This window comes from Magnolia sinica, chromosome 15, assembly GCF_029962835.1.
Source record: "Magnolia sinica isolate HGM2019 chromosome 15, MsV1, whole genome shotgun sequence".
Lineage (NCBI taxonomy): Eukaryota > Viridiplantae > Streptophyta > Magnoliopsida > Magnoliales > Magnoliaceae > Magnolia > Magnolia sinica.
This window is the reverse complement of record NC_080587.1, coordinates 33,638,177-33,658,934: the sequence shown is the minus strand read 5'-3', so window position 1 is coordinate 33,658,934 and position 20,758 is coordinate 33,638,177. Positions and strand designations below refer to the sequence as shown.

General features: G+C 40.7%; 1 protein-coding gene across 2 annotated transcripts in view; it reads left to right on the top strand.

Annotated features, from left to right (window-relative positions):
• Positions 1-20,758, top strand: part of LOC131227544 (uncharacterized) — a 75,522-nt gene that overhangs the window by 1,073 nt on the left and 53,691 nt on the right. The window lies entirely within an intron of this gene.

Sequence of the window (20,758 nt, the reverse complement as noted above, 5' to 3'; positions counted from 1 at the left end):
CATGTGATGGACAGGGGGCTTTTGGAAACGGATTGGCTACTGCCCCTCCCACTAGCCAATGGCCAGTAGTCGGTGCTCCATGGACCCCAACATAATGCATGTGTCTCACCCATGCTGTCTATCCATTTTTCCAAATAATTTTATAGTATGAACTAAAAAATGAGGTAGATTAAAATCTCAAGTGAGCCACACAGTGTTGGTTGAACTTTCACTATTAAAAATTTATCTGAGGCTACAAAAGTTTTCGATCCTGCTGATATTTATTTTTTGCTTTCATTCAGATCTGTATGGTCTAATCCACAAGGTTGGATGTCAAATAAACATTAGAGTAGGCCTTGGGAGGTTTTTAACTGTAGACGTTCAATCACTACCTACCTGAGATTTTGATTTGCCTCATGTAGGGGATAAATTATTTGGATTGACGGTGTGGATAAAACACAGAGATCATGGTGGGGCCCACAGTGTCACTAGCCAAACCGCGTCGGGGCTTTTGAGGTATGTCTGTTAATGCAGTGAGCATGCGCATGGCCTGGACAACTCATTTTTGGCCCATTCAATCGGTCTACTAGTATTAGAAAAGTGATGATTCAAGTTTAGTGGACGCATAGGACCTGAGTTGTAAAATACATGACGATGAATGGTCCGGATCTTTCACAATCGTTCAATACTGTCACCTGTCCCTTGATAACTATACGTCATATCCATCTAAAGCGACCTGTCGACTCAGCATTCCTCGTGAAAAGTTTCTTTGATGTCAATTATCATGGAAATGACTTGTTGAGTCTCAACTCTAGTGGTCCTTGTCCCACGTGTACCGTGGTCAAGATTACCAACGAAATGAAGAAACGATTAATAATAAAAAAAAAACCACAGTAAACACGGTGGACAGTTGTTCAATAACAACTCGCTGAATTCCGTACGTGAGTTGCCACCAACTCTGCTCATTCTTTTCTTTTCTCTCCGTCTGTGGTTGCTTGGAATTCCATTAGATTGGAAGAGCCTCGTTTTCATTGGGTGGTGGGATTCTGCCATTCTTCCCGCGGTAAACTCGTGGGAGTGTTTGAAAATGAAATGCATCGTGCATTTTTCATCAGTCAGCGTTATTAGCACCGCTACTTCCTACGGGTGGTCCACTGTAGCCTTGGATTTACCCTTAGTTTAGTCCAATTCTCTGTACTGAATGGACCTAATGGACCTTAGGTACGAATAGTGTAGATCAAAGTTATACATCATGGTAGGCCACCTGTGGTCTCATTCCGTATCACATGCTGTATCGAGGGATGAGCAAAATCTGAAGGAAGGATTTCATGATTCCCTTAGGCGGCCAATGCAGTTTACGAGGTGATTCGTACTGGAATAATATACAACCATCCAAATGGACTGTTGGATGGAAATAGGGATCAAATCCACTTAATACCATCCAGTTCCATCCAGTACGTCAGGCATGTTTGGTCCATGGATTAAAATGGTACTGGATTGTATCAGATGGGATTCACATATTTATTTCACAATCATTAGATGTCTGGAAATACCATGGTGTTTTATCAATTCAATCCCATATTTGGGATAAAATTCTTGCTACGAAAAAACACTGGATTAAGCACAATCCTGTTTGGTGAATCATGGAATTGTAATCAACAAATTAAATTCACGACGGATGTCGTTCACTTATATACATATATAACCATAATGTCATGTGTAAATGGTGTATGTGATGGACGACATGGATAAACACATACATAATGTGTGTCCCACATATGTGGTGGATTTCAAAATCCACGGAAATGCTACTTGGGACCAAATGCAATTCCATGGGACCAAATGCAATTACATCCCACCTAATCCCAACCTTTCTCATCCTCCCCAGATGATGAATGGAATTTGCACGAGACCAATTGTAATTCTATCCCCACCTAATCCCATTTAATACCTTGCGCCAAACGGCCCAAGCCACCACAGCTCTTTTACAATCATCATGGTTTGAAGACTCACTATCCTGAGTGAAGCCAGGCTTTATATTTTCTATTTAAAAACTTGAAAGCTACAAACCCCGTTAGCCTGCTGGGTTGGATTGGGTTGATTATAAGACTCGAGTTTTGTTATATGTAAAAATGAATGGACCAAACAATTGGAATTGTATGAAAGCAACACAAGGCCCATAACTCCGAAAGGAGGTCGTGAACAAGATCGGCCTCAGACGTCGAGCACGATCCCCACGACCCATCCGAACACCAACCACAAGAAGCAATCTTGACTCTAGCTAACATCTCGCTATCGCGACCAACGAACGACTATAAGTTCTAGCCTGACCTTAAAGATAGGCACTGGCCACAATCAATAGTTTAGCTCGGTTTGCAGAACCTCAGTCAACCAGACTTAAAGGTTGGTGTCGGCTGTCAACCATGACCTCGTCGGAACTTGACCACCGGGATATCTCCTTCATATACAAGGAGGATTAATTCCCTAAGATCTTCATTAAGAATTGTGTTAAGGATAATGCCTCATATCTCGGGGACGATCCCTTGCTTGATATGTGACTATATGGCAAATTCATTGCATATACGTAACAAACATCAAAGGAATATAAATAAGAACCCCACCTATGGTAGAAGGTATTCACAAAAACCATAATTCGACTAGATATAGAGTGCCTGTTCTAACTTTGACATTGGATAGTCCCTGCTAAAGCTAGGGCCCCAATTATTATTTAGTTTTGCAGGTATACATCGGTCTAGCAAGGACGACCATATCTCAGCATCAACAGTTTCGCGTTGTATGTGGTAACTCGACAATCAAGCCATTCCAAATTAACCTATCGCACCTCCATCTACTTTACAATGGTGAAAGGGAGGAAGACAGCCTTGGCCACCATTGCCGCACAAACCCCCTCACTAGCAGAGAACCCCTCAGATCCCTAGGATCCACCTTGGCAACATCAAATCGACTCTACTCTCGCGGTGTCCGTACAAAGATCCTGCAATTGGGGAGGTCGACTTGTCTCCTTGGAAAATCAAGTCAAGACCTTAACCGACAATATAAACCGTATAATGCAAATACTGAAAAGGCAGAATTCACTTCCCGACCATAGAGGGGAAGCAACTGCAGCAACTGAGCTCTCTTGACCTCCTTAAGCACCTGTTAACTGGCACAGAGCCAAGTAGAGACCGAAGCAACATAGTCATGCGCCACCCACATCGCGGGAACCATCGCTCTCGCCGACTCTAACTTATGCCACACGTTGGAGAAAAGAAGGCACAGGAAGGCTCCCGAGGTGATGGTGGAGAACGAGGTCCCATGGGAGGCTGAGCTCAGGGAGATATGAGGACAAATCGACGACATCTGACAAGCATACCACACTTGGGTCCCGACCTCAGTTGAGGCCATGTTGGAGGAAATAGAACTACCATTTATCGACAACATCAAGGGATCTCCACTTCCACTAAGATTCTAGATGACACAAATTACTCCATACTCTAGAATCGGAGATCCGACCGAGCATCTGGAGTCCTATAGAGCGTGGATGGAATTACATGTCACGTCTAGTTTGGTGATGTGCCAAACTTTCTCCCTGATCTTGTCAGGAGCAGCACGAAATGGTACAACAAGATGAAGCCAAGGTCCATTAGCTCCTTCACCCAGCTTAGTAAGACCTTTATTACTCAGTTTATCGGAGGGAAGGATAGAAGGAAGCCAGCAACCCACCTCCTCACTGTTACCCAAAGGGAGGATGGACTACTAAAAGACTACATCATTTACTTTAACGAGGAAGCAATGAAGGTAGATAGCTATTTGGACCAGATAGTCCTAACAAACTGATATCTGGTCTGTGGGAAAGGAAGTTCCTCTTCTCAATCAGTAAGAATCCTTCGACCACCTTGGCCGATCTCCTTAATTGAGTGCAAAAAGTACTCTAATGTGGAGGAGCTCTTTAGCTCACAGAAAGCTACTCAGAGTACAGAGAGCACGGCTAAGGACCGGAAACACAAGGAGGAGCAGCCATCTATTGTTAGCAATAAGAAGAGAAGGGACGATTACCCGAGTAGAGGTCAGTGCCTGAATCAACGACTGAAGAGCAGGTTTCGTTCTTACACTCTGCTGAGTGCGACCCCTGAGCAAGTCCTCATGGAAGTTCATGACAAGAGGATCCTGAAATGGCTGAGCAGGATAAAGGACGATGCGGATAAGCGAGATAAGCGGAAGTATTGTTACTTCCACCGTGACCATGGCCATGCCATTACTTCGATCTCAAGGAAGAGATCGAGTCCCTCATTTGGGGCGGACATCTATAGGAGTACGTCCACATGAGAAGGGATGAGTGACCAGAAAAGAGAGATGAGCAACAAGGCAACAGAAATGACAATGAAGTGACATGTGAGATACGTATAATCTTCGGAGGACCCTTGAGGGGCGGAGACTCAAATAGAGCTCGCGGGGCTCATGCTCTGAGAATTAGTGTTAGTAACAAAAATCATCACATTAATCTCACAAATAAGATTGCGAAGGAGTAAAAGTTGATTCCTGTAGCTTGACCTTTACCAAAGAGAACCCCCGAGGAGTCCACCACCTACACAACGATGCCCTGGTGGTGACCATGACGGTGGCCAACCACAAGGTGCACCATATATTAGTGGACACCAGCAGCTCGGCTGACATCCTCTTCACCGCCGCTTTCGACAAGATGGGGATTGGGAGATCCCAACAATGTCCCCATCTGAACTCCCTTACTCGGGTTTGTAAGAGAGATGGTCACCTCCGAAGGAAATATACTTCTGCCCATGACTGCAGGAGAGGGTCACAACTAGACTACCGTGATGATAGACTTCCTCGTAGTCGACTATCTCATTGTCTACAATATCATTTTGGGATGACCATCCCTCAACGTCATACGAGCAGCAGTGTCTACTTATGACTTTACGATGAAATTCTTAACCGAGCACGGAGTTGGTCAAGTCAGAGGTGATCAACATGAGGCCCGACAGTACTATTTAATGACATTAAGGGAAAAAGCATGACAACATACGATGGTTATCACCTCCCTCGACCCCCTGAGAAGAATCAGTTGAAAGAGGGTCTCTTGTGGAGGACCTAGTGGTTGTACCACTCTGCGAGACAAACCCGACCTGCACGATTCAAGTTAGTTCGTTGCTAGCCCAGGTCAACGAGAGGAGATCGTCAACCTACTAAAACGACACGCCGACGTCTTTGCATGGTCCCACTAGGACATGCCCAATATCAAACTAGAGGTAATGGTTCACAAGTTGAATATCGACCCCATCCACTGACCAGAAGGCAGAAGGCAGAAGCGACGAGCATTCAAACTGGAACGGTATGCCATCATTAGAGAGGAGGTCGTTGTCACGCCCCAAACTCGGAGAACGGGCTCACAAAATTCCCGATCGCCGAATCCGGTGCCGACAGCCTCCGTAGTGCCCCATTCTCGGATTCTGGCACTCTCATGCCAGATTCCGATCCTGGGATCCTACAAGGAGGATTTTCAGTATAATTTTTTTTTTAATAGAGCATAACCACAAGCATAACTCAGTCACAAAACAACATCACCACATATCCACTATATCGAAAACTTTTAAGTACAATGCAGAAAGGGAAATACAGGGTGATCAAAAGCTTCAAAATAAACTGATGTGCACTCCTGCCTCAGCGCTGCTGCTGTCCAACACTACCTGCACGCAACGGTCGTGCATAAGCTTACAAAAGCTTAGAGGGTACCGTAAGTGTGTGTGCAAGGCCAACGCCAAGTGTACAATATCAGAGTAATGCGGAAATATGCGATAAGTCCATGAATGCTATCAGCTGTACCAACGCTATATGATGCAAGACATGAATGCTATCGGCCATACCAAGGCCATGCGATGCGAGGCCTATGTAGCCAAATGTCATATGCGAGATGCAAAGCAAGCATGTCAGTCCTCATCAAGTACACATATCGATGCAGTTCCTCTCTGGATATCACCGGTCTAATACACCTCACACCGACTGCCTCCTCTGATGCGCCACCAAGCAAGTGGAAGAGACCACACTATCCGCCCGACCAAGTCCGCCAATACCTACCCGGCTCGTCGATAGCGGACTCATTTACGAGTGGTTAAACTCACTTAGCTTATAGCCCCCTCACTCGGGCGAATAAGGCCACACCCCCTTCCAACCGACCACGACACGGTGGGAGACGCGGCCCACGGTATTCGGCACTCGGCGCTCATGTATCCACTCGGTCAGACGTTGGAGCATCTCCTGGTACCAAAAGGGTTACGGACTTTCACCCAAGGACATCCTAAGTGCCCACAGTGCTAGAACCAAACATTTCCTATATCCGATACGCCATCCACGATGTGTCCGTGGAAGCCACGGCCCGATGTCGCTAGGGCGTGCGGTGATCAAGTCACACATATGCAAGATGCATGAGTCACACCGCATAATCATGCAGCGCAATCTCACGCGTACCACGCAATCATGTGGGGCACTCCGTCTCATAAGGAGTCCCGTAAATGTCTCAGTCCAACGGCTTATGCTATGATCAAACATTCCTCATATCAAGCATACAAATGATGCATATGGGTATGAATCATGGGGCTATACTAAGCATGTTATAAAGTGGTGAACTATCAACAAATGTGGGCCTACTAATGGGCCCTAGGGAGAGTTATAATGCGGACATTTAACCAACATTATTCTTACAACGTGGACGTCAAACCAACATTTCTCCCAAGGCATAACCTGTCATCAAACATTATTACACCCACTATGGGGGAATCCCTCATTGCAATGGACCCTAAGGACATCCTGTTGGGCCTCGACCCATGGGCCTTATATTCATCAAATGGGCCGCATCATATGGGCCTTTTATAAATCAAGTGGGCCACATCGAAGGGGCCTTGTGTACATTGCAATGGGCCATATCCCACGGGCCTTTGAATGCATCACAATGGGCCTTGTAACATGGACCTCAAATACATTGAATGGGCCCCATCACATGGGCCTTACATGTATACCAAGGTGGGCCACACCAAAATACAAGTGATGATGATGATTTCCACCATTAAAATCCCTAAGGCCCACCAACAAATATATATTATATAATATAATATATAATATATACAATATAACATATATAATATAATATATATATATATATATATATATTATGATATATATATATATATATACACACACACCACACGCACGCACACACGCACACACACGCGCGCACACACACGCGCACAGCAGGGGGTCCCACCGTCCAGGGTGGACGGTGCGGACGAACACATACAGCAAGGTAGGCCCCACCGTCTGTCTGGACGGTGGGTACAACACATGCATTTCTGTGGGTCCCATGTGGGGCCCACCATAACGTTTATCTCCCATCCAACCCGTTCACAAGGTCGCACGGCCTGGAAGAAGAGGAAAAAAATGAATTTCAGTTTGATCCGAAACTTCTATGGCCCATAAAAGGGTTTCAATGGTAGAGTTCAATCACCGCTGTTTTCTTGTGGTGTGGGCTGCCTGAGGTCTGGATCTGACTGATTTTTGGAGGGGACCCACCTCAAGGGGTGGTCCACCTCATGGACGGCGTGGATACAAAATATACATCATGGTGGGGCCCACATGAGGGGCCGTGGGTCCCTGCACGGACGCCCGCCTACACGCGCAGGCAGCGCGCTGTCAGCGGCAGCAGTGAAAGCTGCTGCCCTTATTTTTTTTTTTTTGAAAAACCTCTATTCTTAAGGTTTTGCATACGTGGGCCCCGCATCAGGGAGATCCGAGCTCGCCATCGATCCCCATAGCTCAAGACAAGAAGGATGAGCCCAATATTCAATATATTTTGGTGAATAAAAACAGCAGTTGGATTTTTAACGGTAACCACCACTGTTTCTCATGCTATGGCCCACCAGTTACTCGGATCTGCTTCATTTTTCGGCTCAACGCCTAAAATGAACTCAAGAATGGAATGGACGGCATGGATTGTTCTCATACATCAATGTGGGGTCCACACAAGTGGACCACCTCAATAGGGTGTGAACCAAGCTGATATTTGTGCTTTCATTTCAGTCCAGGGACGTCCCTGGACAGGGACGGCGTATGCATATTGCATGCACAAGGTGGGCCTTGCTCCTGTGGGCCACCAAATGGATGAACGGTAAGGATAAAACATACCTTAAGGTGGGGCCCATCCAAGTGGGTCACATGGCCACCCCATCACACACAAAGATAAATAAAGAAATAAATAAAAGAGAAGGAGAGAGAGATAGAGAGAGAAATGGGACACGCATGATGGAGGGCTCCGCCACTATGAGCCCTCCCTTACAAGCAATCATACATCGAGTGGGTCCCATTGCATGTGGGCCCACCAAATCAAGGATCAACGGTGGGGATCCCTTCTCCACCAAAATGAAAGGTCTAGATGACCCTTTACAAGCTAGAAAATAGACATCATGATGGGGTTCATAGAGAATGGCCCCATCACGGAATGATCATGAAGATCAAGGTGGGCCATCGACCACATCTTAAGGTCCCAAGTGAGATCCATACCATTGATCGGTAGGCCTCACTTGGTCCATCATCAAAACATGAAAAACCTATCCTATAAGGCACCCACCGTCCGATCTTCTTGGTCCGATGGAAAGCCGACCTCCTTGTGCTTCACTTTGATGGTGGGAGATGAAGATTCAAGGGCTAAGATGGAAGATTTTGGGATGGAAAGTGGGCCACACTACTCACTTCTCTTTTTCTCTCCTTGGAAAAATGTGGACGTGTGAGGCTTATGGGTTGCTTGGAATTGGTGTGAGAAAAGAGAAAGAGAGAGAGAGAGAGATAAGGAGAGGTGATGGGTGTGATGGGTGAGTGATGTGAGGTGAGGGATGGGTGAAGTGAGAGGTGGTTTGACTTTGGTGAGAAAAAGCATGGGTTGCTTTACTTGTGGAGAAAGGTGATGTGTACTTGACATGAGGTGATGGATGGGATTGATTGATGGGATTGATTTGACACATTGAAGAGATTCTCTTGGGATTGCAAACGCGCGGCGTTTTCTTCGAAATAAACGCCGGCTCACATCTTCCTGCCAGGGTATCGGATCGGTACAAGAGACGCGGCGTTAGAACCGCGACGACGGTGCGGTCGCAAAGGTACAAGTCTTGATTTAAGCCGACTCAAATCTACAACATATGACTTAGGGTCGATCGCAACGTCAATTATACGTCACGGGTCGTCGAAATTCGACAGGAAGGATCGCGGGACTCAATGGAACAGTATGGACTAGGATACGGGTCTTACAGTCGTCAAGCTCCTTGAGGCCTGATTCATTGAAGAAATCTACTACCCTGATTAGATAACAAATGTTGTGCTGATGAAGAAATTAAATGAAAAATGGCGAGTATGTATCAACTACACGGACTTGAACATGGCATGTCCTAAAGATAGTTTCCCTCTTCCAAGGATCGACCAGCTGGTTGACAGTACAGTGTGGCATAAGCTCCTTAGCTTCATGGATGCTTATTCAGGTTACAACCACATTATCATACATGCGAATGATAAGCAGAAGACGACCTTCTTCACTGACAAAGGGCTCTACTACCACAAGGTCATGCCTTTTTGGTTGAAGAACGCCGGAGCAACGTACCAATGACTCATCAACAAAATATTTGCTAAGCAGATCAGACACTCTATGAAGGTCTATGTCGACAACATGCTAGTCAAGAGCATTAGGGTGGTGGACCACGCGGCCAACCTCGAAGAGATGTTCACCATCTTGAGGAAGTACCAGATGAAGCTAAACTCAAGCAAATGTGCCTTCGGGGTAAGCTCAGGAAAGTTCCTCAGCTTCTTGGTTCACCAGAGGAGAATTAAAGAAAATTCAGACAAGATCTAGGCACTGCCTAACATGAGCTACCCAAAACTATAAAGGAAATTCAATGCCTCACAGGAAGAGTCGTGACCCTTAACAGGTTCGTCTCCAAAGCTACCGACAAGTGCCTCCCGTTCTTTCAACAGCTGAAGGGTAAAGTGAGCTGACATAGACCGATAACTGCGAACAAGCTTTTCAGTAGCTCAAGCAGTACCTGGGGTCACCCCCACTACTTTTCAAGCCCAAGCAGGGAAAGCCATTGCTGCTCTACTTGGCTGTCTCAGATGTTGCGGCTAGCTCATCCTTGGTACGAGAGGTTAGAGGCAAGCAACATCCTGTCTATTACATCAGCAAGGTACTAGTCTATGTTGAGACCAGATACCCCAATATTGAGAAGCTCATGCTAGCCCTAATCATGTCCTCTCATCGCCTTCGCCCTTATTTCCAGGCCCACACCATTGTGGTCTCGACCAATGAGCCCCTTTGCCAAGTACTCTAAAAACCCAAAGTATTGGGAAGACTGACAAAGTGGGCGATTGAGCTCAAAGAATTTGATATCGAGTTCCAACCCCGAATTGTTATCAAGCGCTAGGCAGTGGCTGACTTTATTGCTGAATTCACTATTGCCGAGCCCTTGGGAGAGGTTAGAAACGAAGAAGAAATCAACCCGCAAGCATGGACCCTTCATGTCGACGGGTCTTCCAATTCAAAAGCAGTAGGGCAGGGATAATACTTGTGGCACCCGATTAGACCTACTGGCAGTACACTTTAAGATTTGGGTTCCCAACAACCAACAATGAGGCAGAGTACAAGGCACTCCTCACTGGCCTTAGGCTGGTGAAAGCTATAGGAGCCTGAGCCCTGAAGAACTGGATTTGATTAATTTTTGGCCTAATGTCCTAATATGAACTCACAAAATGGATGGACAGGGTGGATTTCCCACAAACATCATAGTGGACCCGACCTTGGTTCCCAACGCATGAACTTCCTCTGAAAGGCTTTTGCAAGAAATCCGTGTCCGCCAGGGATGGGGTAGATGTGGCAGCAGAGGGATTTGTTTGGCCTGCTGGCCTTTATTAGAGACGGGCCTAGCCAAGTAGGTGCCTTCCTTGAAGCGGATTGGCTAGTGTACCACACATCAGCGATATAGATGGTGTGGGTACATGTCGTGCAAAGACAAGTGCTAATGCTCCTTGAGCTCCAAGTTGTACGAACGGTTCAAAGGAGATCAAAGTTAGATGGGCCTCAAAATGATGTATTTATTATATCCACACTGTTTGTCCATTTTTTCGAGATCATTTTAGAGCAGGAGCCAAAAAATAAATCATATCCAAAGCTCAACTGGACCATACCATAAATAGCAATGGGATAATGATTTTCACCGTTAAAACATTCGTAGGCCCACCGTAACGTTTATTTTCCATCCAATCTGTTCTTAAGGTCACAAAGACCTGGATGAAGAGGAAACACAAATATCATTTTGATCCAAAACTTCTGTGACCCCAAAAGGGTTTCAATGGTAGATGTTCAATCCCCCACAACTTTTTGCTATGTGGTTCACTTGATCTTTAGATCTGTCTTATTTTTTGGCTTAAGCCTTAAGATGAGCTCGCTGATGTTAACACACTAGCTAGATCACTGATGTGTGGTACACTAGCCAATATTGTTCCTGCCTTCCTATGCATGCTTTACCTGGCTGAAGTGGATTGGCGGGTGTACCACACACCAGCGATCTAGCAGATATGTTGATGTCACCAAGTTTTACGGGTCCCATCATGAGGTATGTGTTATATCTAAACCATCCATCCATTTGGCGAGCTCGTTGTAATGCTTGAGCAAAAAAATAGGACATCTAAAGATAAAGTGGACCACACTATAAAAAGCAGTAGGGGATTGAACGTCTACCATTGAAACCCTTTTGGAGGTCACGTAAGCTTTTTATCAATATGATATTTGTTTTTCCTCTTCATCCAGGTCAGATTGGATGGAAAATAAACATTATAATGGACCCTATGAATGTTTTAACGGTGAAAATCATTATCCCCACTACTTTTTGTGGTGTGGTTCGGTAGATGTCACACTCTGAAATTCAGATACAGAGTGTGCACCCTTAGACCTGAGTTACAACACATGACTTGTATACCATATGTACTAAAACCATTCCTTCATACCATTTTCCAGAGGCTTAGTTATAATGTACACTAAGTTTCCAAACTTAAACCTTAAGTAAAACATCTCACATTCATTTATTTCAATCACATACACATATATCCACCATCATGATCATTTATGGGCATTCAATCTACATATTGATAACATTCATAAAAGTTAATCACAGGACCACAGCACACCCATTTGGGGCTCTATTAAACCATTTACTAACAAAAGCTTTAATTATTCATAACTTTTAGTTACTCAACTTAAAAATTCTTCAAAGATATGATTAAAGGAATAACATGAGTATAACTAGATTTTCTAGTGATTTAACACATTTAACTTGTCTTCATCAAGATCAGCCCATGGCCCTTTTGAATCGTTCACAAATTCACCTTCCTGCCCTGAAACTTGAGCAGTTGTTTCATTGTCCACTAAATCTGTACAGTTTTTCTATTAGTAAAACGTCAGTTGACCAGTCCGAATGAGTGAACCCATCATGGTTCATAGACATCATAATTAAAATAGAAATTCATGAATGTCATGAGATGCATGGATGCGTGAATGCATAAAATGGGTTGATTAGTCCACTTGCTTGAGTTGGATCCCATCAACCCGTATCTTCCCCTTTTTCAGGTAGGCTTCTACCATCTTGTTAGGCTTTCATATATCGTGAGCATCCATGGATGGTCCCCTACATCACCCGGTAGTGTAACTACCTACAGGTCATCCAGGGAGTTCCCCCAGGTATTCAGCACAGTTATGCGATACATGACATCGATATGTGAGAATGATTTTGCATCATGTTAACAATTGTCACATATATAACAGTACACATCATTTTAATTTTAATCAAACAATCAACAGACTACTTTAATCACAATGGAGACTAAACATGTTGGGATAACTCACCAATATTTTGGTGATGTAGATTCTGAGGTGTTACCCTAAAATCAATCAAGTGACAACCACCTAAATACCTAATGCAATCAGATACATTTATGTTTTCAATAGTTTATATAATATGTTTCAGCTTGCTGATCACCTAATGTAGGACCCACATGAGGAATCTAACCATTGATTCGAATCCATTTAACTTCCATTCTTAACATGTGTTTATGGATGGTCATTCTTTATTGTGGGGCCCACTTGATTAACCTAAGGTGATCTGACTACACTAACATTTTAAGATGATTGAAGGTTATTATTACTTTACAGTAACATTAAAATATCACAATTTACAAATCAAACAAAATGTTCTAGCGGAATTTCGATCGATCAAATTGTACCATCGGTTGATCGAATTAACCTATTGATGAGTCGAATTCGTTTTGATTTTCAAAATTTGGCTACTGAACATAATTTACCCCCTTCAATCGATCAAACCATCTTGTTGATCAATCGACAGATGCTATAAAACTAAGTTTATAAAGATTCGATTTATAACTTTGAGTGTTCTTCTTTATTTTTCCTACTTTTAATAATTATTGGTCATATGGTCAGATTTGAACCATTCATCAGCTCTAACATGATCGATTGAGGGGACAACTAATGAATTTCTAAATCTGAACCATCTAAGATCTAGATTTCTTTTAACAACAATCATTCTTACAATTAGTGTAGCCAATTAGACGATCAAACTCATCTAGAATTCCAGATGAGGTTTTAGATATATTCCAGAATTCACATACATGGCGTAGATCGGGTTTGATAGATCCAATGATCCACTGATCATATGGGACAAATCTAAGCCATCCATTGACATCACAAAATCTTAGATTGAAAATGAGTCAATAGATTGCTAAGATCCAGACCATTTATGTTTTAAAGAAAACTGATTCAAAGTATAATAAGTACGATCCTAACCTTTCATCCTTAAGGGTTATCAAACGGTCAAATTTACGCATATTCTCTGGACGACAATTTAGATCTATTCCAAAATGAGTATACAAGTGGGGATCCGATTTGATCTATTCGATCACAATTTTAGAATATAAGGTATAAATGATTTTTATGGTTAAATCTAATATAAATTTCCCATCCACTGATCGGATTGATCTGAAATTTAAGATATTGATATCTTTTGGTGCTTAAGATCAAATGACTCATTTAGATCCATCTTAACATACTTGGATTAAATATTTTTCTAAAATATTATTACCTAGCTATGAAATTATAAATAATCTATTTGTTAAAATTTCTCTACGCACCTATATAATGATCATGTGGATGATCCATACCATCTATTGTATAAATCCGGAAGAGATGAACAAAATAACAAAAAAATAAAAGGATCTAAGGGTTGGAACTTACCTGATCAAGCCCTCATAGAATCTCCTCTCACTTTTTCTTTAAGATTTTCTTTCTCTTTTATTTTCTTTCTACAGGAAACCTCTCCTGTATCCATTTTTAAAGAAGACTTTTCTAGATCACATCCTCGCTTATTCAGAATTTGAAATATTTGTGCTATTTGACCAAAAAGATCATTCAACCTCACCTAAAATCGGGAGACGTGGTGACAAGATTCAATCCCTTGACCTCTCTCTCAACCGAGAGTGTCTTTATCAATTCAGCTATTGACTTGTTTTTGTCTCTTAATTAAAAATAAAAGTATTTAATTATTTATTTTAGTTCTAAGTGTACTAAAATTTAGGATCGTTAAATTCTACCCACTTTAAAATAAATTCTCGTCCTCGAGATTTAGAAACTAGCATCTCAAAAGTTTTTTGGTTCTAATGGATCATATCACGCTAATGTTATGGATAACTCTAGACACTTGATTGGTCCCTTAGTTTTTTTGGTAATGAATTTATAAGTATATAAATTTCGTCAAAAACTAAGTTTATAAAAGATTCAAATATTTGGACAGTGATAGTTGTCTAGAAATAAATAATTTTTTTCAGTATAAAAAGCTAAATTTAATATTGATAAATTCTGAATTTCTATTTTTTAAAAATTATTTTTAACTCAATTTATCAACCTAAGATGTGGCCTTTGAATCACCTTAATTGGACACGTACTTAATTAGTTAAGAGTTTCTGAAATCAAGTGATTTCCATTATCTAACAAAATGTGGGGAGCAATAATTCTTAAAAGTATTATGAGGTCCAGATTTGTGTATCTAATAAATCCATATCATATTTCAACAAAATTACAAACGAAAACTAGTAAATTTTTTTTATACCAACTATGGGCTTATGATCCCACAAGAAAGAAAATTTGAAATTTAGTAGAGATTATGATTTATACACACACACACACACACACACACACACACACACACACACACACACACACTTTACACTTAATGTTTTTTTCTTTAAATAAATTAATTTAAATAAAAATGTTAAATTAACCTAACGTAATTATCAAAATGAAAAATTCTATTAGTTAAACCGAGAGGGTATCGGTTTGGATAGATTGATTATTGGTTTGATGACTGTTGTTTCTATCACATTTTCTTGTACTTTTAAATTTCAGATTAGGTTCAACATTTTTCTGGAGATCCTATTATACGTGTTCTATATCTCTACAAAATTTAGCTTAATATTCCAACCATAAAAACTTTTAAAATTCCTGAAGTTAGATCTGTCTAGAATTTAATGAATTCTGACTAACCTGTACTAACTCTCTGAAACAACACAGTGACTCTCTGATTTGATTTTTTTTTTTTTTAAATTTAGACTTTTCTATCTTTGATCAGGATTTTGAATCGCCTTGATCAGAGTAGTACTTTAATAGTAATGAATTTTACAAGTTGGGTGATTTCTGCTGCCTATTACTGGCCAGCAGGATTTTGTGGATTAAATATTCTTAAAATTTATTTTGGTTCACAGTAAACAATCTTAATCTAAATTGTATTCAAATTAGAGTGTAGGAAATCTAAATTTTTATTTCTATGTTCTATAAAAATTAATAGAAAACTTAGTTTTGTGTCTCTATGTTCATCATTCCATATATCAATCAAGAGAAAAATCCTGATGAAATGTTTCTAATTTCAAGGGTCTACAAATTATGAAATTTAGTGGGGTACATAACCTATAGGTCACTATAGGTTTTAGAAAAAGGTCTCTCTCTGATACAATTTTGTCATGTCTCAAATTTCGGATACAGAGTGTGTACCCTCAGACTTGAGTTATGACACATGACTTGTACACCGTGTGTACTAAAACCATTCCTTCATACCATTTTCCAAAGGCTTAGTTAAAATTTACACTAAACTTTTAAACTCAAATCTTAAGTAAAACATCCCACATTCATTTATTTCAATCACATACATATATATCCACTATCATGATCATTTATGGGCATTCAATCCACATATTAATAACATTCACAAAACTTAATCATAGTATCACAACACACCCATTTTGGGCTCTATTAAACCATTTACTAACAAATGCTTTAACTATTCATAACTTTTAGTTACTCAATTTAAAAATTATTCAAAGATATGATTAAATGATTGACATGAATTCAACTACATATGTTAGTGATTTAACATATTCAACTTATCTTCATCAAGATCGGGCCATAACCCTCGTGAATCGCTCACTTGTTCACCTTCCTACCCAGAAACTTGAGCAGTTGTTTTATTGTCCTCTAAATCTGTATGATTTTTCTATCAATAAAACGTTAGCTGGCTAGGCCCAGTGAGTGAACCCATCATAGTTCATGAACATCATAATTAAAATAGAAATGCACGAAAATCATGAGATGCATGGATGTGTGAATGCATTAAATGGGTTGATCAACCCACTCGCTTGAGTTGGATCCCATTAATTTGCATCTCTCACTTTTTGGGGTAGGCTTCCACCATCTTGGTAGGCTTTCACATATTATGAGCATCCATGGATGATCCCCTACATCAACCGGTACTGTAAGCACCTACAGGTCATCCCCTGGGTATTCAGCGCAGTTATGCGATGCATGAGAATGATTTTGCATCATGTTAACAATTGTCACATATATAATAGTACATGTCATTTTAATTTTAATTAAACAAGCATTCAACATAAGAAATCACAATCAGCGAAAACAATCAGATGATTAATTTAATCACAATGGAGACGAAACATGTTGCAATCACTCTCCAATATTTTGGTGATGTAGATTCCGAGACGTTCTCCCAAAATCAATCAAGTGACAACCACCTAAATACATAGCACAATCAAATATATTTAAATTTTCTGTAGTTTATATAATTTGTCTAAGCTTGTTGATCACCTAATTTAGGACTCACATGAGGAATCTAACCATTGATTTGAATCCCTTTAACTTCTATTCTTAACATGTGATTATGGATGATCATTCTTCAAAGTGGGGCCCCCTTAATTAACCTAATGTGATCTGACTACACCAATGTTTTAAGATGATTGATGATTTTTATTACTTTACATTACACATTAAAATATCAGAATTTACAAATCAAATAAAATGTTCTAGTGGATTGTCGATCGATCAAACCGTACCATCGACTGATTGAATTGGCCTGTTGATCAGCTGAATTTGTTTCAATTTTCAAAATTTGGTCACTGAACATAATTTACCTCCTTTAATCGATCTAAACCGTCTTGTTGATCGATTGACAGATGCTATAAAAACTAAGTTTACGAAGATCTGATTTATAACTTTGAGTGTTCTTCTTTATTTTTCTTATTTTTAATATTTATTGGTCATAAGGTCTGATCTGAACCATTCATCAGGTCTCACGTGATCGATTGAGGAAACAACTAATGAATTTTCAAATCTAAACCATCTAATATCCAGATTTCTTTTAACAACAATCATTCTTACACTTAGTGTGGCTCATCAGACAATCAAACACATCTAGAATTCTAGATGAGGTTTTAAATATATTCCTGAATTCACATAAATGGCATAGATTGGGTTTGATACATCCGATGATCCATTAATCATATGGGACAAATCTACGCCATCCGTTGACATCACAAAATCTTAGATTGAGAATGGGTCAATACATTGCTTAGATCTAGTCCATTTATGTTTTTTTTTTTTTTATAAAATGATTCAAAGTATAATAAGTATGATACTAACCTTTCATCCTTATGACCCATTAAATGATTAGATTTACCCATATTCTCTGGACAATGATTTATATCTATTCTAGAATAAGCATACGAGTGGGGATTCAATCTGATCTGTCCAATCACAATTTTAGAATTTAAGGTATAAATGATTCTTATGGTTAAATCTAAGAAAAATGTCCCATCCACTAATTGGATTGATCTGAAATTTAAAGCATTGATATCTTTTGGCTCTTAGGATCAAATGACCCGTTCAGATCTATCTTAACACAATCGTATTAAATCTTTTCCTAAAATACTATTACCCAGATATGAAATTATAAATAATCTCTTTGTTAAAATTTCTCTACGCACTTATACAATGATCGTGTGGATGATCTAAACCATCAATTGCATAGATCAGTAAGATATGAACAAAATAACAAAAAATAAAAAGATCTAAGCGTTGAAACTTACCTAATCAACCCCTTCTAGAATCTCCTCTCAATTTTTCTTTAGGATTTTCTCTTTCTTTTCTATAAGAAACCTCTCCCCTATCCAATTTTAAAGAAGACTTTTCTAGATATGATAGGATGAACACACCCTCACTTATCCAAAATTTAAAATATTTATGTTATTTGACAAAAATAATCCCCTGACCTCACCCAAAATCAGGAGTTGTGGTGGTAGAAGTCAATCCCTCAACCTCTCTCTCAACCAATAGTGTCTCTACTAACTCAATTATTGAGTTGTTTTTGTCCCTTAATTAAAAATAAAAATATTTAACTATTTATTTTAGTTTCAAGTGCAATAAAATTTAGGGTCGTTACAGTTGAGCTTTGGATATGTGAGCTCTAAAATGATCTTGACAAATGGATGAACGGAGAGGATATAATAAATACATCATTTTGGGCCCATATGGATGGAACATTTGTTATATATATATATATATATATATATATATATATATATAAACTATGATGTGTTAACTGATTAAAAACTAACATTTAAAGTTAAATTGATATATTGCCAGAATTTTACATCAAAATAGCTACCTACGTCTCTCAATCTTCCTCTCTCGTCCTATTTGAAATTCACCAACCTTAGAAATGTTAGTCTACTGAGTTGTGACGAGTCTTAGTCTATCTTTCGATTGTACTCTACTACGTACACTTTCAAGGGGAGTCTAAGCTTAGAATTTTTGAACTATGGTAAAAAAACAAAGTGATGGTGAGATGGTTGTTGGGGGAAAAATTGACAAGTCGATAAGTCGACTTATGGAATGGACCAACTCTACTTAACCAGCACGGGCCCAGTAAAACCTGAGCTTGATCAGGTGTCTACATCTAGAAATAGGTCGACCATCAAGGAGGTCGATGCAATTGTAAGGACACACAAAGAACACGACTATGAGCTCATTCAAATAAACAGTGTTCTGATCTAATAGGTCAATTACAGATCGATCATAGGTCAGTCATGGGTTAGATATAGGTCAACCATAGATCGACCCCAGATCGGTTACTATCTAACCATAGCTCAGTCATAGCTCGGCCCTTGGATGGCCATAAATATCGGCCAATGTTCAATTACAAGTCGACGACGTTCCATGACAAGGTCCAAGTCCATTAGTGCCCAGTTGAAGGGAGCACAGACCCTCCGACCCAACCATTGGTCGAAGATGGTGAATGCTAATCTGTTAAGAAGATCAGAGTTGCTTATTCTTGAGTCATCACTAGTCTATGGGAGCCGACCTAAATCCGAGCTACAGATTCTAGGAATCTCTTAACATCCCAAAGATCTCTCCCTCGATCTTTGGGGGATAAGATTAGATCCCGATGACTTCAAAAATTGGTAATCTTGCAAAGATCCTAGATCCGGATGGATCTCTAAGATATTAGGATGAGTCCTCATACAATTGGACTCCTTTCCCTATATATAGAGGTATCCCCTACCATCAAAGGTACACACATTCTTACCCTAGCATTTGACTAATGTCTCTTTTCTGGAGACCCTACCCTACAAAAAAGACCCCGTTCCTCACTTAGGCAATAGAGTGTCCCCTGCACTAGTCAAGGTCTCCTTTGTTTCTCTTTTACACATGTACAGGTTTAAGACGGTCAATCGCGGAGGGTCTACCAAAAAATTGCATCAATAGTTTGGCGCCGTCTTTGGGAATGACATTTTAAGCCATTCTCAGCTCTACCAGCAACATCTACGATAGCTAGGGGAAAGAAGAAAGCTCAATCCCCTCTAGTGGCGATTCTGATCGCAACCCTACCTATGATTAGTCGCGTCTCAGAATTGCTAGTGCAACCGAGGTAGCCCAAGCCATAGGAGAGCCATCAGGATTCCTCCTCTAGCTTTGGCAGACACGGCCAATGGACTCGTGCCAAGAACAATCGGTTGAACAATCTCGAAAGAGAATTCAGAGATTTGAGGGTAGATATGGGCTACGTAAAACGGATGCTGGAACAGATGCATCCCCAACATGCACCGAGAGCCGATGGAGAGGATAAGCAACCAAGCCATGGTCCTTCTCGACCTTCCTGTATGCATACTGTTCCCTAGCTGAGCTAACAATGTAGTTCAGTTCGACCAATCCCATCTCACGTTTCCGGAATAGTCCCTTTGCCCGCCTCCGATTTGCGACATGAGTTAGATCGAAAGAGGCACGACAAAGCCCTGGTTGAAGCTACTGCTGAGAGAGGGAAGGCATGGAAAG